The 12419-nt window shown below is 42.0% G+C and overlaps 1 long non-coding RNA gene across 1 annotated transcript; it reads left to right on the forward strand.

Annotated features, from left to right (window-relative positions):
* The first annotated feature begins 10730 nt into the window (after nt 1-10730).
* On the forward strand, nt 10731-12079 carry LOC112841759 (uncharacterized). The gene is made up of 3 exons (XR_003219275.1): nt 10731-10869; nt 11241-11330; nt 11918-12079. It is a non-coding gene; the product is annotated as an uncharacterized LOC112841759 (long non-coding RNA).
* Nucleotides 12080-12419: the final 340 nt, after the last annotated feature.

A 12419-nucleotide genomic window follows, 5' to 3' on the forward strand; every position in this document is an offset into this window, starting at 1 on the left:
ACAAAAGATGATTAGGTGTCAGAGCCTCCAAATCATTTGGGTCGCTTGATGCCCTGGTGATTGGTCGGCTGTTGATGATCGACTCTGCCTCACATAAGACTGTATGAAGGCATTCTTCTTCCAGAACTTGTTCTCTCACAGTAGAATTCAACACTTTTTGTATTGATCTTATCAACCTCTCCCATGCTCCACCATGATGTGAAGCAGTGGGAGGGTTAAATGTGCACATAATTCCATGCTGTTGAAATAGATGCTGAAATGGTGAGGTGTTCCAGTCAGCAATTGCTTCCTTCAGCTCAAGATTGGCAGCAACAAAATTCGTCCCATTATCTGAGCGAATCTCCTTCACTTGTTTTCTCCGTGCTATGAAGCGCCAGATTGCATTTATGCATGAATCTGCGTCTAATGATGAGGCCAGCTCTATGTGCACTGCACGAACCGCTAAACAAGTGAATATGACACCGTATCTTTTTAAGATGGTTCTTCCACGTCTTACTTCAAATGGGCCGAAGTAGTCTACACCAACCCGGGTGAAGGGTGGATCATCTGGCAACACAAGATCAGCCATCAGTTGTTTCCCAACTCTCCCATGCAAGCGACGACATTTCACACACTTTGCGATGATCTTTCTAATGGCTGTGTTGGCACTTGGGATCCAAAACTTCTGTCGCAATTCAGAGAGCATGTGATTGTGCCCTCCATGGCCAGTTTCTTCATGTATCTGTTGGAGGACTAAGTCAGAAATGTGAAAGTCTCTAGACAAGATAACAGGCTGCTTAGCGATTTCCGGCATAGCTGCCCAGCTTAGTCTTCCACCAACTTTCAACAGATCTTCCTGTAGTACAGGGTTCAGTTTGTATAAGTGGCTATTGCGCTTCACACTTTGTCCCTTGTGTAGAGCTGAAACTTCTTCCGAGAATTTCTCCTTTTGGCAAATCTGATTATATCGAGCTCTGCTTGATTCAGGTCTTCCACTGAAATTTGTGTAGGCTTAAAGCTTGTCCTGAAATTGTCAATCTGACTTTGCATCAGCTGTCGATCATTGTCTAAGCTTTTCTCCACACTGGTTACTGAGGGGTCTGACAAAATGCTTTTGTCATTGTGTAATCTGTAACTTCCACATAGTATGCTGATCAGTGTAATTTTCAATGATCAAACTGTAATGGAGATGAGCAAACATATTAGCAGATCTGAGAAGGAAAAACCTGTGTTATGAAAATGATTTTAATCTTTTACACATGATTGCATTTGAGCTTATTAAAGAGCTGTGGCTCCTGGTCAAGTGAAGGTCAGAAACTCTTGGCAGGCGTTAAGGATCAGCCAATACACGGTGAGGAGGACAGGAGCTCTGAAAGGAATGGCAACACACCTGCTTACATACGCCTGGAGTGATTTTTTATCTTTTATTACTTATATTCTTTAGAGTTAAGATTTAAGTTTTTATCATTTATACCTTATATCTGTTGAGTAAGTTTTAAGTTTCAGTTCAGTTTGAGTAAGTTTCCTTCATGGTTCGAGTGTGACATTTACCCTAGAAATCACACAGAGTTCAGCTGTGTAGGTGCGCAGCCCTGATGTCTGGCTAAGACGAGCAGTGTGAGGTTAGCAAAGGTGCAGACGGGGTCATGACACATACATAGCCTACACGGCAGGCACCCACACATACACACACACTCACATACACACACACACACCATAACAGATCTATTTTGGTAGGTAAGAAGTCAAGATGTGTTTTTGCTGCAATTGCAAATTGTGCCGGCAGATTGTCAGATGCTTACAGGAAGTATACCTGATCTACGGGAAGATAAGGAAGCGTACGTGGGGCGACACCGGGATGGAGATGAGACGTAATGTTCTTTAAACTATGTTAAAGTTAGCAGGAACATTTTGTGGTTTAAGTGATGTAAGCTGTACTTTGTCTATGTTTGCAAAAGAGGGGGCTTTGTTATTGTACCCATATAAAACCTTTGTTTAATCATCGTGAGTTCAGTTCGATTGCTGACTTTGCCCAGCTTCGGACTCCACGCGTGTAATCAATAAATCTTCGCTTTGATCACATCCTCTGGACCAGAGTTGTTATTTGCTTGTGAGCCCTTCGTACTCCTTTTCTCCAATTTTTGAACCTTAACATTACGCATAGCTCTTTACGTTTTTGACAGAGCCTCCAAAGTAAGGCTTTAAGTTTCAGGAACTACGCCAACGCTCTTTTCAACTTTGTCCATGATGAGAAGTAATGTATCAGTCTCTTGAATGGAGCAACATTTTCTTCCACCTCTATCTTGTTTACTGTGGCTCTCTTGATCTCAGGATCACCAGAAGTGATTTCCGAACAATTCAGTGGAGTGTTAGGCCAAAACTCTACTGGACTGCGAAGAAAATCTGGCCCAGACACCCAGGTTCTGTTCTTCATAAATTCATCTACTCTTTGTCCTCTTGAGGCGCAGTCAGCAGGATTCTTGTCTGTGCTGATGTGTTTCCATTGTTCCACATCAGATCCTTTCAGGATAGCTGCAACTCTGTTTGCCACAAACGTACGAAAACGCGTGGTCTCATTCCGGAGATAATGGAGCACCACCGTACTGTCTGTTCAAAACACTGATTCTGCAAGGTTCAGTTGTAGCTCTCTTCTCAGGACACTATCCATCCTAATGGCTACTGTAGCAGCAGTCAATTCCAGATGGGGTATGGTAGGAGGCCTGAGAGGCGCCACTCTGGACTTGCCCATCATAAATGCACATTGTGTCTCATTGGTCGTGTTACGCATGAGTAGGTAGCTGACTGAGCCATATGCTTCCTCACTTGCGTCTGCAAAGTGATGTAGTTGTGCAAATACATAATTTCCAAAATCTTTGGGCTTGAAACATCTTGCAACTGATTAGTGTTCCAAAGCGGGAAGGCTGGTTAACCAGTCAGTCCACCGCCTCTTTATGTGCTCAGGTAAGTCGTCATCCCACCCGATCTTCAATCTGCACAATTCCTGCAGGATAATCTTTGCTGGCAAGACCACTGGCGCCAAAATGCCTAATGGGTCATACACAGATCCAATGACAGAAAGAAGTCCTCTTCTTGTGAATGGGCGATCTTTGATGTTGATCTTAAATCTGAATGTGTCTGACTCAACACACCAATTGAGACCAAGGGCCCTCTCAAGTGGAAGTTTGCCATGATCCTGGTCCAGGGTTTTCATTTCTGCTGCCAGTTCAGACGTTGGGATGGAGTCAAGCACCTTCCTTCGGTTGCTCACCCACTTGTTGAGACGGAAGCCTCCGTTGGCACAGATTTTCATTAGATCTTGACACATTGATATAGCTCCCTCCTCCGTAGCGACAGACTTGAGACAGTCATCAACGTAAAAGTTCTGCAAGACTGTTTGAACAACTTCAGCTCTGAACTGCCTACTCTGGTCTTCAGCACACTTCCTCAAAGCGAAATTGGCGCAACTGGGTGAGGATGTGGCCCCAAACAAATGCACAGTCATCTTGTGCTCAGTCAAAGCTTGATTGCAGTCGCCACCTGTCCACCAGAGGAAACTGAGTAAGTCAGAGTCACCGTCGGGCACCTTCACCTGGTGAAACATTGCTTCAACGTCTGCCATAATTGCAACAGGTTCCTGTCTAAATCGTATGACAACACCAATGAGACTGCTGGTCAAATCTGGACCCTGAAGAAGTTGATCGTTCAGGGATGTGCCCTGGTAGGATGCTGCACAGTCGAACACAACTCTTAATTTCTGCTTCACAGGGTGGTACACGGCGTGATGGGATATATACCACACTTTTCCTTCTTTGTGCGCCAGTTCATCATTTGACAGTTGTACTGCATAGCCCTTTTTAAGAAGGTCTTCCATGAAGGCTGTGCACTCTTGTTGGAAGCAGTCATTCCTGAGAAATTTAAGCCTCAAGTTACGTGCTCGTTGTTCAGCGACTGAGCGATTATTTGGCATGTTGACCAATCTGTTCTTCAGAGGTAAACATATTGTATAGTGGCCATCCATCAGTTTTGCAGATTCCATGACCATGTCCATAAACTGATGGTCCTCTCTTGACATTTCCACTTCATCATGTTTTCCTCCCTCTGGAAAATCCACCATGAACTGTTGAAGCCACAGGTTCTCTAAACGGCTCACTGATATGCGGTTTGCAATAGCCTTGGCTGCATTTCTCTTGTCTGCATGACAGCCAGTTTCTCTCAAAGGTCCATTCACAGTCCAACCTAGCTTGGTTCTTACAGCATACGGTCCATTACCTACACTGTTTACAATCTCCCATGGCTCCATTGCTTTAGGTACATTTGCGCCGATAAGCAATCCAATGTCAGTCTCAATTCGAGGCAGTTTTACTTCTTTAAGATAAGGCCACTTTTCGAGATCCTTCTGTAGGGGTATGTTTTCTTTTCCTACAGGTATTGTCCTTTGTGTGAAGACATCTGGCAGATCAATAAAGTCGTCACCAGATAAACTACTGACCTCCAAGCCTGACACTACATGAGTACAGACAGGTTTCTCTTCATTCATAGTTTTCAGTAGTATGTCAGTTTTCCTTCCAGTGATCTTCAATTTGTCCATTAATGTCTCTGTACAGAATGTGGCAGAGCTTCCAGGGTCCAAGAAGGCGTAAGTCTGCACTACTACACTTCCGTTTTTGGCTTTGACCTGTACAGGAACTATTGCAAGTGTGCAGTCATCTTCCCCGGCCCCAGTTGGCCCACAGTCCTCAGACTCTGCACAGACAAAGGCACTTAAGATTGTTTGACTTTCACTGTTCTTAGTTTTCTTCTCTGTGTCAGCATCTGTGTCCCTTTTCTTGATATGCAACAATGTATGATGAGCAAGAGAACATACCTCACAGCTCACCTTTTTCTTACAAAGTTTGCTCATGTGACCTTGCTTCAAACAGCTAAAACACAGTCCTTTGCCTTTCAAAAATTCCAACTTTTTGTTGTGTGGCTTGCCCTTAAACTTACTACACAGGTCTATGATGTGCCCACCGTTACAGAACAGACATGCCTGTGGAGTGGGTTTCACATAATCTGTGTTTTCCATTGGCTTTGTGTCTTTCTCCTGATTGTCCAATGGTATGGCACTTGTGGTGAATGACTTCTTCATTACAACCCTTTTCTGATCCTTGTTATTGTTTTGTTTAATGGTGAATGGTTTAGCAGTGTTGCTATCCTTTATGTCACCAAAAACAGGGTGAAGTGCAATTTTGGCTTGTTTATTAATAAACTCCACCAAATCCTTGAACTTGACTCTTCTGTCGCCTCGCTCTTGCATACCACACACAACAGTTCTCCACCTTTCACGTAACTTGTATGGAAGTTTTGCTACAATGGCTTTCAAGCTTGCGAAATTATCAAGTTCCTCCATGTAACTCACTTCAGCCATGGTGTTACAGCAAGCTGTCAGAAAGAGTGAAAAAGCATTTAAAGCTTCTGCATCTTCTGGCTTGATAGGTGCCCAGTTTGAGACCTTGTTCATGTAGGCTACAGCAATTTTGTAGTCATTTCCAAAATGCTCTTTAAGGATCTGTTTAGCCTTGTGATAGCCTAAATCTGGCTTCATATGAAGGCAGCTCTTTTTTAGCTTTTTCGGCTGTCCATTAGTGAACTGCTCTAAGAAGCAGAGGCGGTCCTTAGGACTTTCAGTGCGAGACTCTACTCCGTGCTCAAAGGCGCTTACAAATGTATTGTCATCTAGAGGATCACCACTGAAGGTAGGGATGTCTAAAGGTGGCAACGTCATCATTTTTTGTTGTTTCACCATCAGCTCCGTTATATTATTCTGACGCATCATGACAGTACAGAGTGTTTCAACTGCTTGCTCATCTGCTGCAAAATCCACTCTAGACTGCTGTGTACCAATAGGGTGATTTTGTAAAGGCATGAATTCCCCATATCCATTTTCTGTGTTGGTGACTGGAGTTTGACTCACAGGTAATGGTATGAATCCAGAATCAATAGTCGTTGGGTATGCAGGACTCACATGTGACGAGCGCTCATTTTCAAAATTCTCTAATACCTTTAATTTAGCATCAGAGGCGGCAATAGCAGTTTGCAGATCTAGCTGCTCTCTTTTTGCTTTCAACTCAGCTTCCTGTCGTTCAAGCTCTTGTTTTTGTTTGAGAGCTGTTGCTTGTGCGAGCAATGTGGCTCTCTCCATTTCAGCTTTGAGGCGTACTGAAGAAGCAGTGGACACTTGGCTCCCAACGGCTGACCTGCGCCTCCTGCTTTTACTGCTTAATGCAGCGGACATCACAGAAACACTGTCGGAAGGCTGGATGTCTGCATCACACTGTCTAGCTTGTTCTGTGCGCTCCTCAGCTGCTTTAACCCACGTTTCCACATGTTGCATAAATCCACGAATACGACTAGCATTAGGTTCATACCAAGAACTTTGGTCCTTTTCAAATTCTTCCTCATGCATTAATAGTCTCAAACTATCATTCATCTTACACAGGTCTCCAAATGAATCTTGGTAGTCCAAACGCAATTTCTGCTTAACAGCATTCACGTTAGCATCATCTTCCATTAGCCATTCGAGCTGATTAGCTTAGCTAGTTAGGTGACCTAGCTTAGCCTTTCTAGACTGGGTCAACCTGTGCAGCTTTTCCTCAACAGCCTTTTCTGTCATTTTTGATTCTCTTTTTCCACACACTAGTTCTTCATCACCCTCATGCATTATGACAAATTTCCACAGTAGCAAAGCTTGTTTTCACTGCTTACCGTGATTCTTCCTCCAAGTAGGCTATTACCTTCCATCCACCGTGCACGGCCATTCGTTGTTAAATGTGATCCTTTTCAGTATTCCTTTTCCCAAAAAAGGAGCAAGAAGGTTTTCTGACTAAAATGTAGGGTAATTTCCAATAAACCAAGTTCAAAAAAGGAGTCTATGGCTGACGCGTGTTCCTGGTTTCCAAAAGAAATGCTTCCAGTTGCATTATGATTTGAAGACTGTTTATTTATTACAAACTGAGGATGTAACAATGAACTCCTTCCTAAAAAGCATGAAAGTTCCAAAAAATAGCAGTAATCCAGAACTACCTGTGCACACGGTCTGAAAACCGTGAGACTCCTAACCTCTCTGTCCATGCTCCTCCCCTTCCCTCTCACACAGGGTTTCATGCTACTATTGCACTTACATACTTAAAGTGAGAGGTACCCCCTTTAGGTTCCAATCCCCAAACAGTAACTTAATATTACTTTATGTAAACACATATATTTTCACATTTATTAATCCTGAAAAGATGACTTATGTAATGAATCTATGAATTATAAATCAAACATGAACTCAATCGTAAATAACAGTATAAAGCAGACGTCTGGCGCTTACAGGGAGGATGGTGTAGGTTTAAGTTTATTAGACTGATACATATATACCAACAAGACAGCATACATCACTGTGACAGCGTTTGTTTTCATTCAAAGGATTTATGGTTTTTCCTATAATACCTGGTGGGCCGGTCTCTAGTCAAAATGCCCGGGCCGATTTTTTTGTCCCAGTCCAGCCCCGCACCAAACTGACATCAGTTAATCTTACTAACAGCTCACCTCTCTGCAGCAGAGTCCTGATGGACTTTAAAATTAATAATTGCATCTTTAGACCGGTCACTCTTTAAGGACACAGAGCTGGGTGGAGGTCCAGGTGGGTTCCAGTGAATAATGATGGAGCAGTGATGTGAGTGCTGAGCTGTGACATGGAGAAGAGTCATGGACAGTTAGAGATGGTCATCTCACCTCTGAGCTTTGGTCTGGCTCTCATGTTCCCCACACAGAGTGCTTTTAGAGGGAGGGACTCCCTCCTCTCTGTCCTCACACTGATCCATGCTGCTCAATTCACATCAGCTCACACACACTTTCTACCTTCACCTGCAGAGGAAACTAACTAACTAACTAAATTATTCAAGTGCACATCAACTGAGAGCTGCAGAGGTCGTGGCTGATGTGTTGGACTAACATCCATCTGAGGCACAGCTTTCATCAGTTCACTATAGAAAGTGTCACAGAGCCGAGTCCAGCCTCCAAATCCTCCATTACTGTACTCCTACAAAGCAGCAGGTCAAACATGACTGTAGAAATGGCAGAGAGTAGCTTTATGTCAGTAACAATGTCCAGGACAAAGCTGACTTCTTACACAGAGTTCATACTCTAACTGCTAGCTGTTCTGCTAGCTAAGCTAATTCAGTTACTCTGACAGCAGTTACTGTGGAACAGTGGCCGAGCTCAGGACACATTCAGTGTGTTAAGTCTGATTCCTGGACTCTGATTAAATGAATTTAATCCAGCTCAGAGCAGAGTACTAATATAACAGAAGTAAAACTCTGAATGCAGGACTGTAATGGAGTATAAATAAAGTGTTTACATCCTGAAAGAAACATTCAGCTCATATATTTTTAGACAGTGAAGCAGTTTTTAATACTGCTGTTTCCTTCGCCTGTGTCTGTGTGTGTGTGTGTGTGTGTGTGTGTGTGTGTGTGTGTGTGTGTGTGCGAGCCACATCTTCATGTTCTGGTGTAGAAATATGTGGTGTGACTGGTCAGACTGAGTCTAACAGGACAGGTCACATGCTGAAGAAAGTTTTGTTCCTAACTCTGTCAGAGTTTGGCTCCAAAAACAAAGAGGACTGAGCACAAGGTCTGTAGATCTCCCTCAGTGTGTGAAAGAAGCCAGGAAAGCACACAGGAGTCTGTTTTTGTCAGCAAATCAGTGTGTGTGAAGAGTCTGAGGGAGTGTGTCAATGAAACTAAACACTGGGGCCAACACGGATCTGAGTGAGATCCTTTCATCAAGTGGATTCAATGATCCATCAAGGAAATATCAACTCAATAACATGACTGCAATCAAACACTTGCCAACTAATATTACTGTCATTTTGTTTTGAGAGGACCAACAGGAAACAGCAGCACATTGCTGTGTGAGACGACCATTTTGTTTCCGGAAACACAAACACACAGTTTGTTGTGTGAAGAACTCAAACATGAGCTGAACAAACAGTAAAGCTCCTAAAGACAAACTGTTAAAGGAGGAAACAAAGCAAACTTACAGTTTCTTCAAACACCAACAACAAGCTCCACTCCACACCTGGAGAGCTTCCTGGAAGGAGGCGAGACTCCACATTAAGAGCGAAAGAGGGCCACCTTCATGTGCTGGTTTTAAACATATGCCATTTGACTGCTCAGACTGAGTCTAAGGCTGTCTCCAAATTCAGGGATTTAATGGCCACATTTGTAGGCAATTACATCACAGCGACGCGACAGAGGATGTCCAAATTTGAAGCATCCTCCAAATGTGTCCTATTTTTCCCCAGATTTGAAGGATGCGTCGGGTGTATCCTTCGTGGCCCACCATATCCCAGGATTTATTGCGGGTCATACAGGAGAATTGTTCTCATAATAATCGTGGACAAAGCGGGAGTTAATGAAAATTAATGGAGATACAAGAATAAATCAAGTTACACATCATGTTCATATTGATTGATTGATTGATTGATTGATCATACTTTATTCATCCTGAGGGAAATTGGGTTAAGGCTGCCAGCCGTGCCAGTGCCGTCTTACCCTTCCGACCATACATACATTACACTGAATAAAGGGGACTGGCCATCTCTTGGATTCATGCAAGCATCTTGCATGAATTTAACACAATTGCCTCATGTTTTAAGGTTAAATGTAACTATATAGTGTAAAAACTACATGATATGCAGAAAGGGTGTATTCAATTGTTCATATCATGTTCAGTTGAAGTAAGTCAATAATATAGCAACGTTAAATCTCGTGAAACCACGTGTGATTTCATCTCGCGGGCTTTGGATCGTGGTTTAAAAAAGGCATCCAGCTCTGTCAAGTCGAGCAGTCAACTCTACCTTTTTTGGTATGTCTTGATTTTTTTTTAATTAATATTTACCATATTTCAGTCAAATATAGTTAAACGTCTAGAGTGTCGCCATGTAACATGCTAAAAAAGAGCCGTTAGCTTATTTGCTGTTTTATCTGTTGTCAAAGAATTGGCGCTTTTTCATTTGAACTTGTCTTTGGCACAAGAGCCATGATATCACATTAAACCTAATTACGAGGCGCTCATAACATAATTTGGTTTTCTTTGTGACTAGATTTGCCAACTTCTTCTTCAGTTACATTGTGTATTTACTGCTTCGTGGTGTTAGTGAGATTTTGGACATTGAACAGCTTTAGATAACATCATCAGCGGCATTATGCTAACTTACATCCCTACCCCTCCTGCCCTGACCTGCTGTTCTTTTGTTTTTTTGCTGCACATAGAGAGATGACCTCTATTCTGCATTTCACCAGGAGTCAGCTGATGGACTGTGGGTTCAAGGTGTTATGGTGAGAAAGTATATTCTATTTTTGCTTAAGGTTTCTGTAATTTAATTATAATAGATTTTTTTTTAAATTATTAGGTGCATGCATACTCAAACAGACCACCCTATAAATACAACTGAGAAATCCAAAATCTGCCATAGGTTTAACTTATACCTGTATGTATTGTCAGAAAGGTGATTACTGGACTCAAATTAATGCACACTTGAACTAAAATGAGGTTGTAACTTGTGGGTTGTTGGGTTGCAAATCAGAAACAAACATCTTCGGATTTTTTTTAATCCCATAAGATCTGGAAACACAGGTTTTATTCAACAAAACATTACTGTTTAACCAAGCACAGTGCCTGCTGTTATTTCAAAATAATTTTATGTCATTTCAGATAAAATGCAACATTACAGTGCATCCCAACCATGCCTTTACAGTCAAGGTTTCTGACGGAGCTGAGTTTCTCTCTGACAGTCTGCTGAGAGTGTTTGCAAAGTGATCGGGGGAACAGGCCACAAAGCTAAAGGATGTAGCTGCCATGATGACAGTAAGAACTTTAAAATTCTTTAACTACAAAGTGTATATGTATTGCATTAGGTCAGTAAAAGATTTTTGTACTGCATCCATTGAAACAGTCAACTATTACCTGTGAGTACTGATTCCACTGAAAGGATGCCATAATTTTCATCATGCATTTACTGCCCCACTGAGAAAAAAAAACTATCTTTTTTAAACATATATGTTCTGGAAACTATACATCCATAAAGTTGATGTCAAACAGGAACTTTTGATAATGCTTTGTAGATGCTGGTGTTGCATGTTGACTGGTTTAAAAAGTCAAGAGTTTTTGTCTGGCATCATTTTCTTCTGTGCTACTGAAAAGTTCACAATTCTGTTTTCTTTGTTATAATACTTAAGGATGACATTAATGCTCGAAGGGAGTCCCTCATCAAAGTGCTCCGCATCTGTGTGAAAGACAATTGCAACATCTTGGTGCAGGAGTTCATGGTGAGTGTTTTATGAGTAGATTGTGGCTTTGCAACATTTAAAAATGCATTTAGTTATCCACTTGATCCTCATTGGACTGGTTAAGACCAGTAGTCCTCTTTAATAATTTGAAGTTCACATGAGGCCTGGTAGTGAACTCGGCCGCCGGCCCTTGAGGCCCCACCCCTGTATTAGGGGTCACATCAGTGTGAAAAAACTTTATATTTGTCATTTTAGTGAACAAAGGAAAATCCCACCAATATTTACATTAGCTTTTGTTGGAAAAAAAAAAGACCAACTGACCAACACCTAACCAAATTGTGGGGCTGAAAGTCTAACTTCTAACATCTTCTGCGTGACATAACCTGGATTTCTGATGGGCCACTGTCTTTCTAACAAAAACTAATGTAAAGCATTTGAAATTATTATGTTTTTCACTCTCTCTTAGAAACTGTTAGACCATGAATGGCAGCATGGCGGCCACTCTTTGGCTATAGCTATTTACTATGTTGCTTGCATTGGTTTAAATTACTCTAGCATTAGAACTGGTAGATTAAAAAAGATGAGTTTAAAAAGGGATCTTAAAGAAATGTTTTGTGTTTAACCAGGACTTGACTGAGGCCACTGCACAGATTGAGAAAACCACAGTGAACATCTATCTCCAGAGATGCGCCAGGCAATGACTTTTCTGATGTTGGCATCATCATCGAGGGTATGGTAGTTCTTCAAGATCTGGATAACGTGACCTTTGCAGTAGCCATGCTGTTTGGACCTTTTTTATTCATTCAATAAGAGTTACCCATCACAACTCTGCTACACTTTTGAGGTGATTCAAAGGATGGTAATGGAGTTGGACGCAACTCAGCTCTCAAGAAAAGCTCACAACTAAGACAAAACTGCTCCTGCAAGGAAAGCTCACTGTTATGCATGTGAGGTGATCACCTCTAGGTGAGAGGACATTTAAATCTCACACTTGTTCTGCTGCATTTTGGAAGCTCAATTCCAGGAACAGATCGCAGGGTTTATTTTTATATACTCTGCAACTGCCATGAGGACCGGGCCGGGATTTTTTTTGTGGGGTTTTTTTGTTGTTGTTGTTGTTTGTTTTTT

Source organism: Oreochromis niloticus, linkage group LG3 (assembly GCF_001858045.2).
Source record: "Oreochromis niloticus isolate F11D_XX linkage group LG3, O_niloticus_UMD_NMBU, whole genome shotgun sequence".
Lineage (NCBI taxonomy): Eukaryota > Metazoa > Chordata > Actinopteri > Cichliformes > Cichlidae > Oreochromis > Oreochromis niloticus.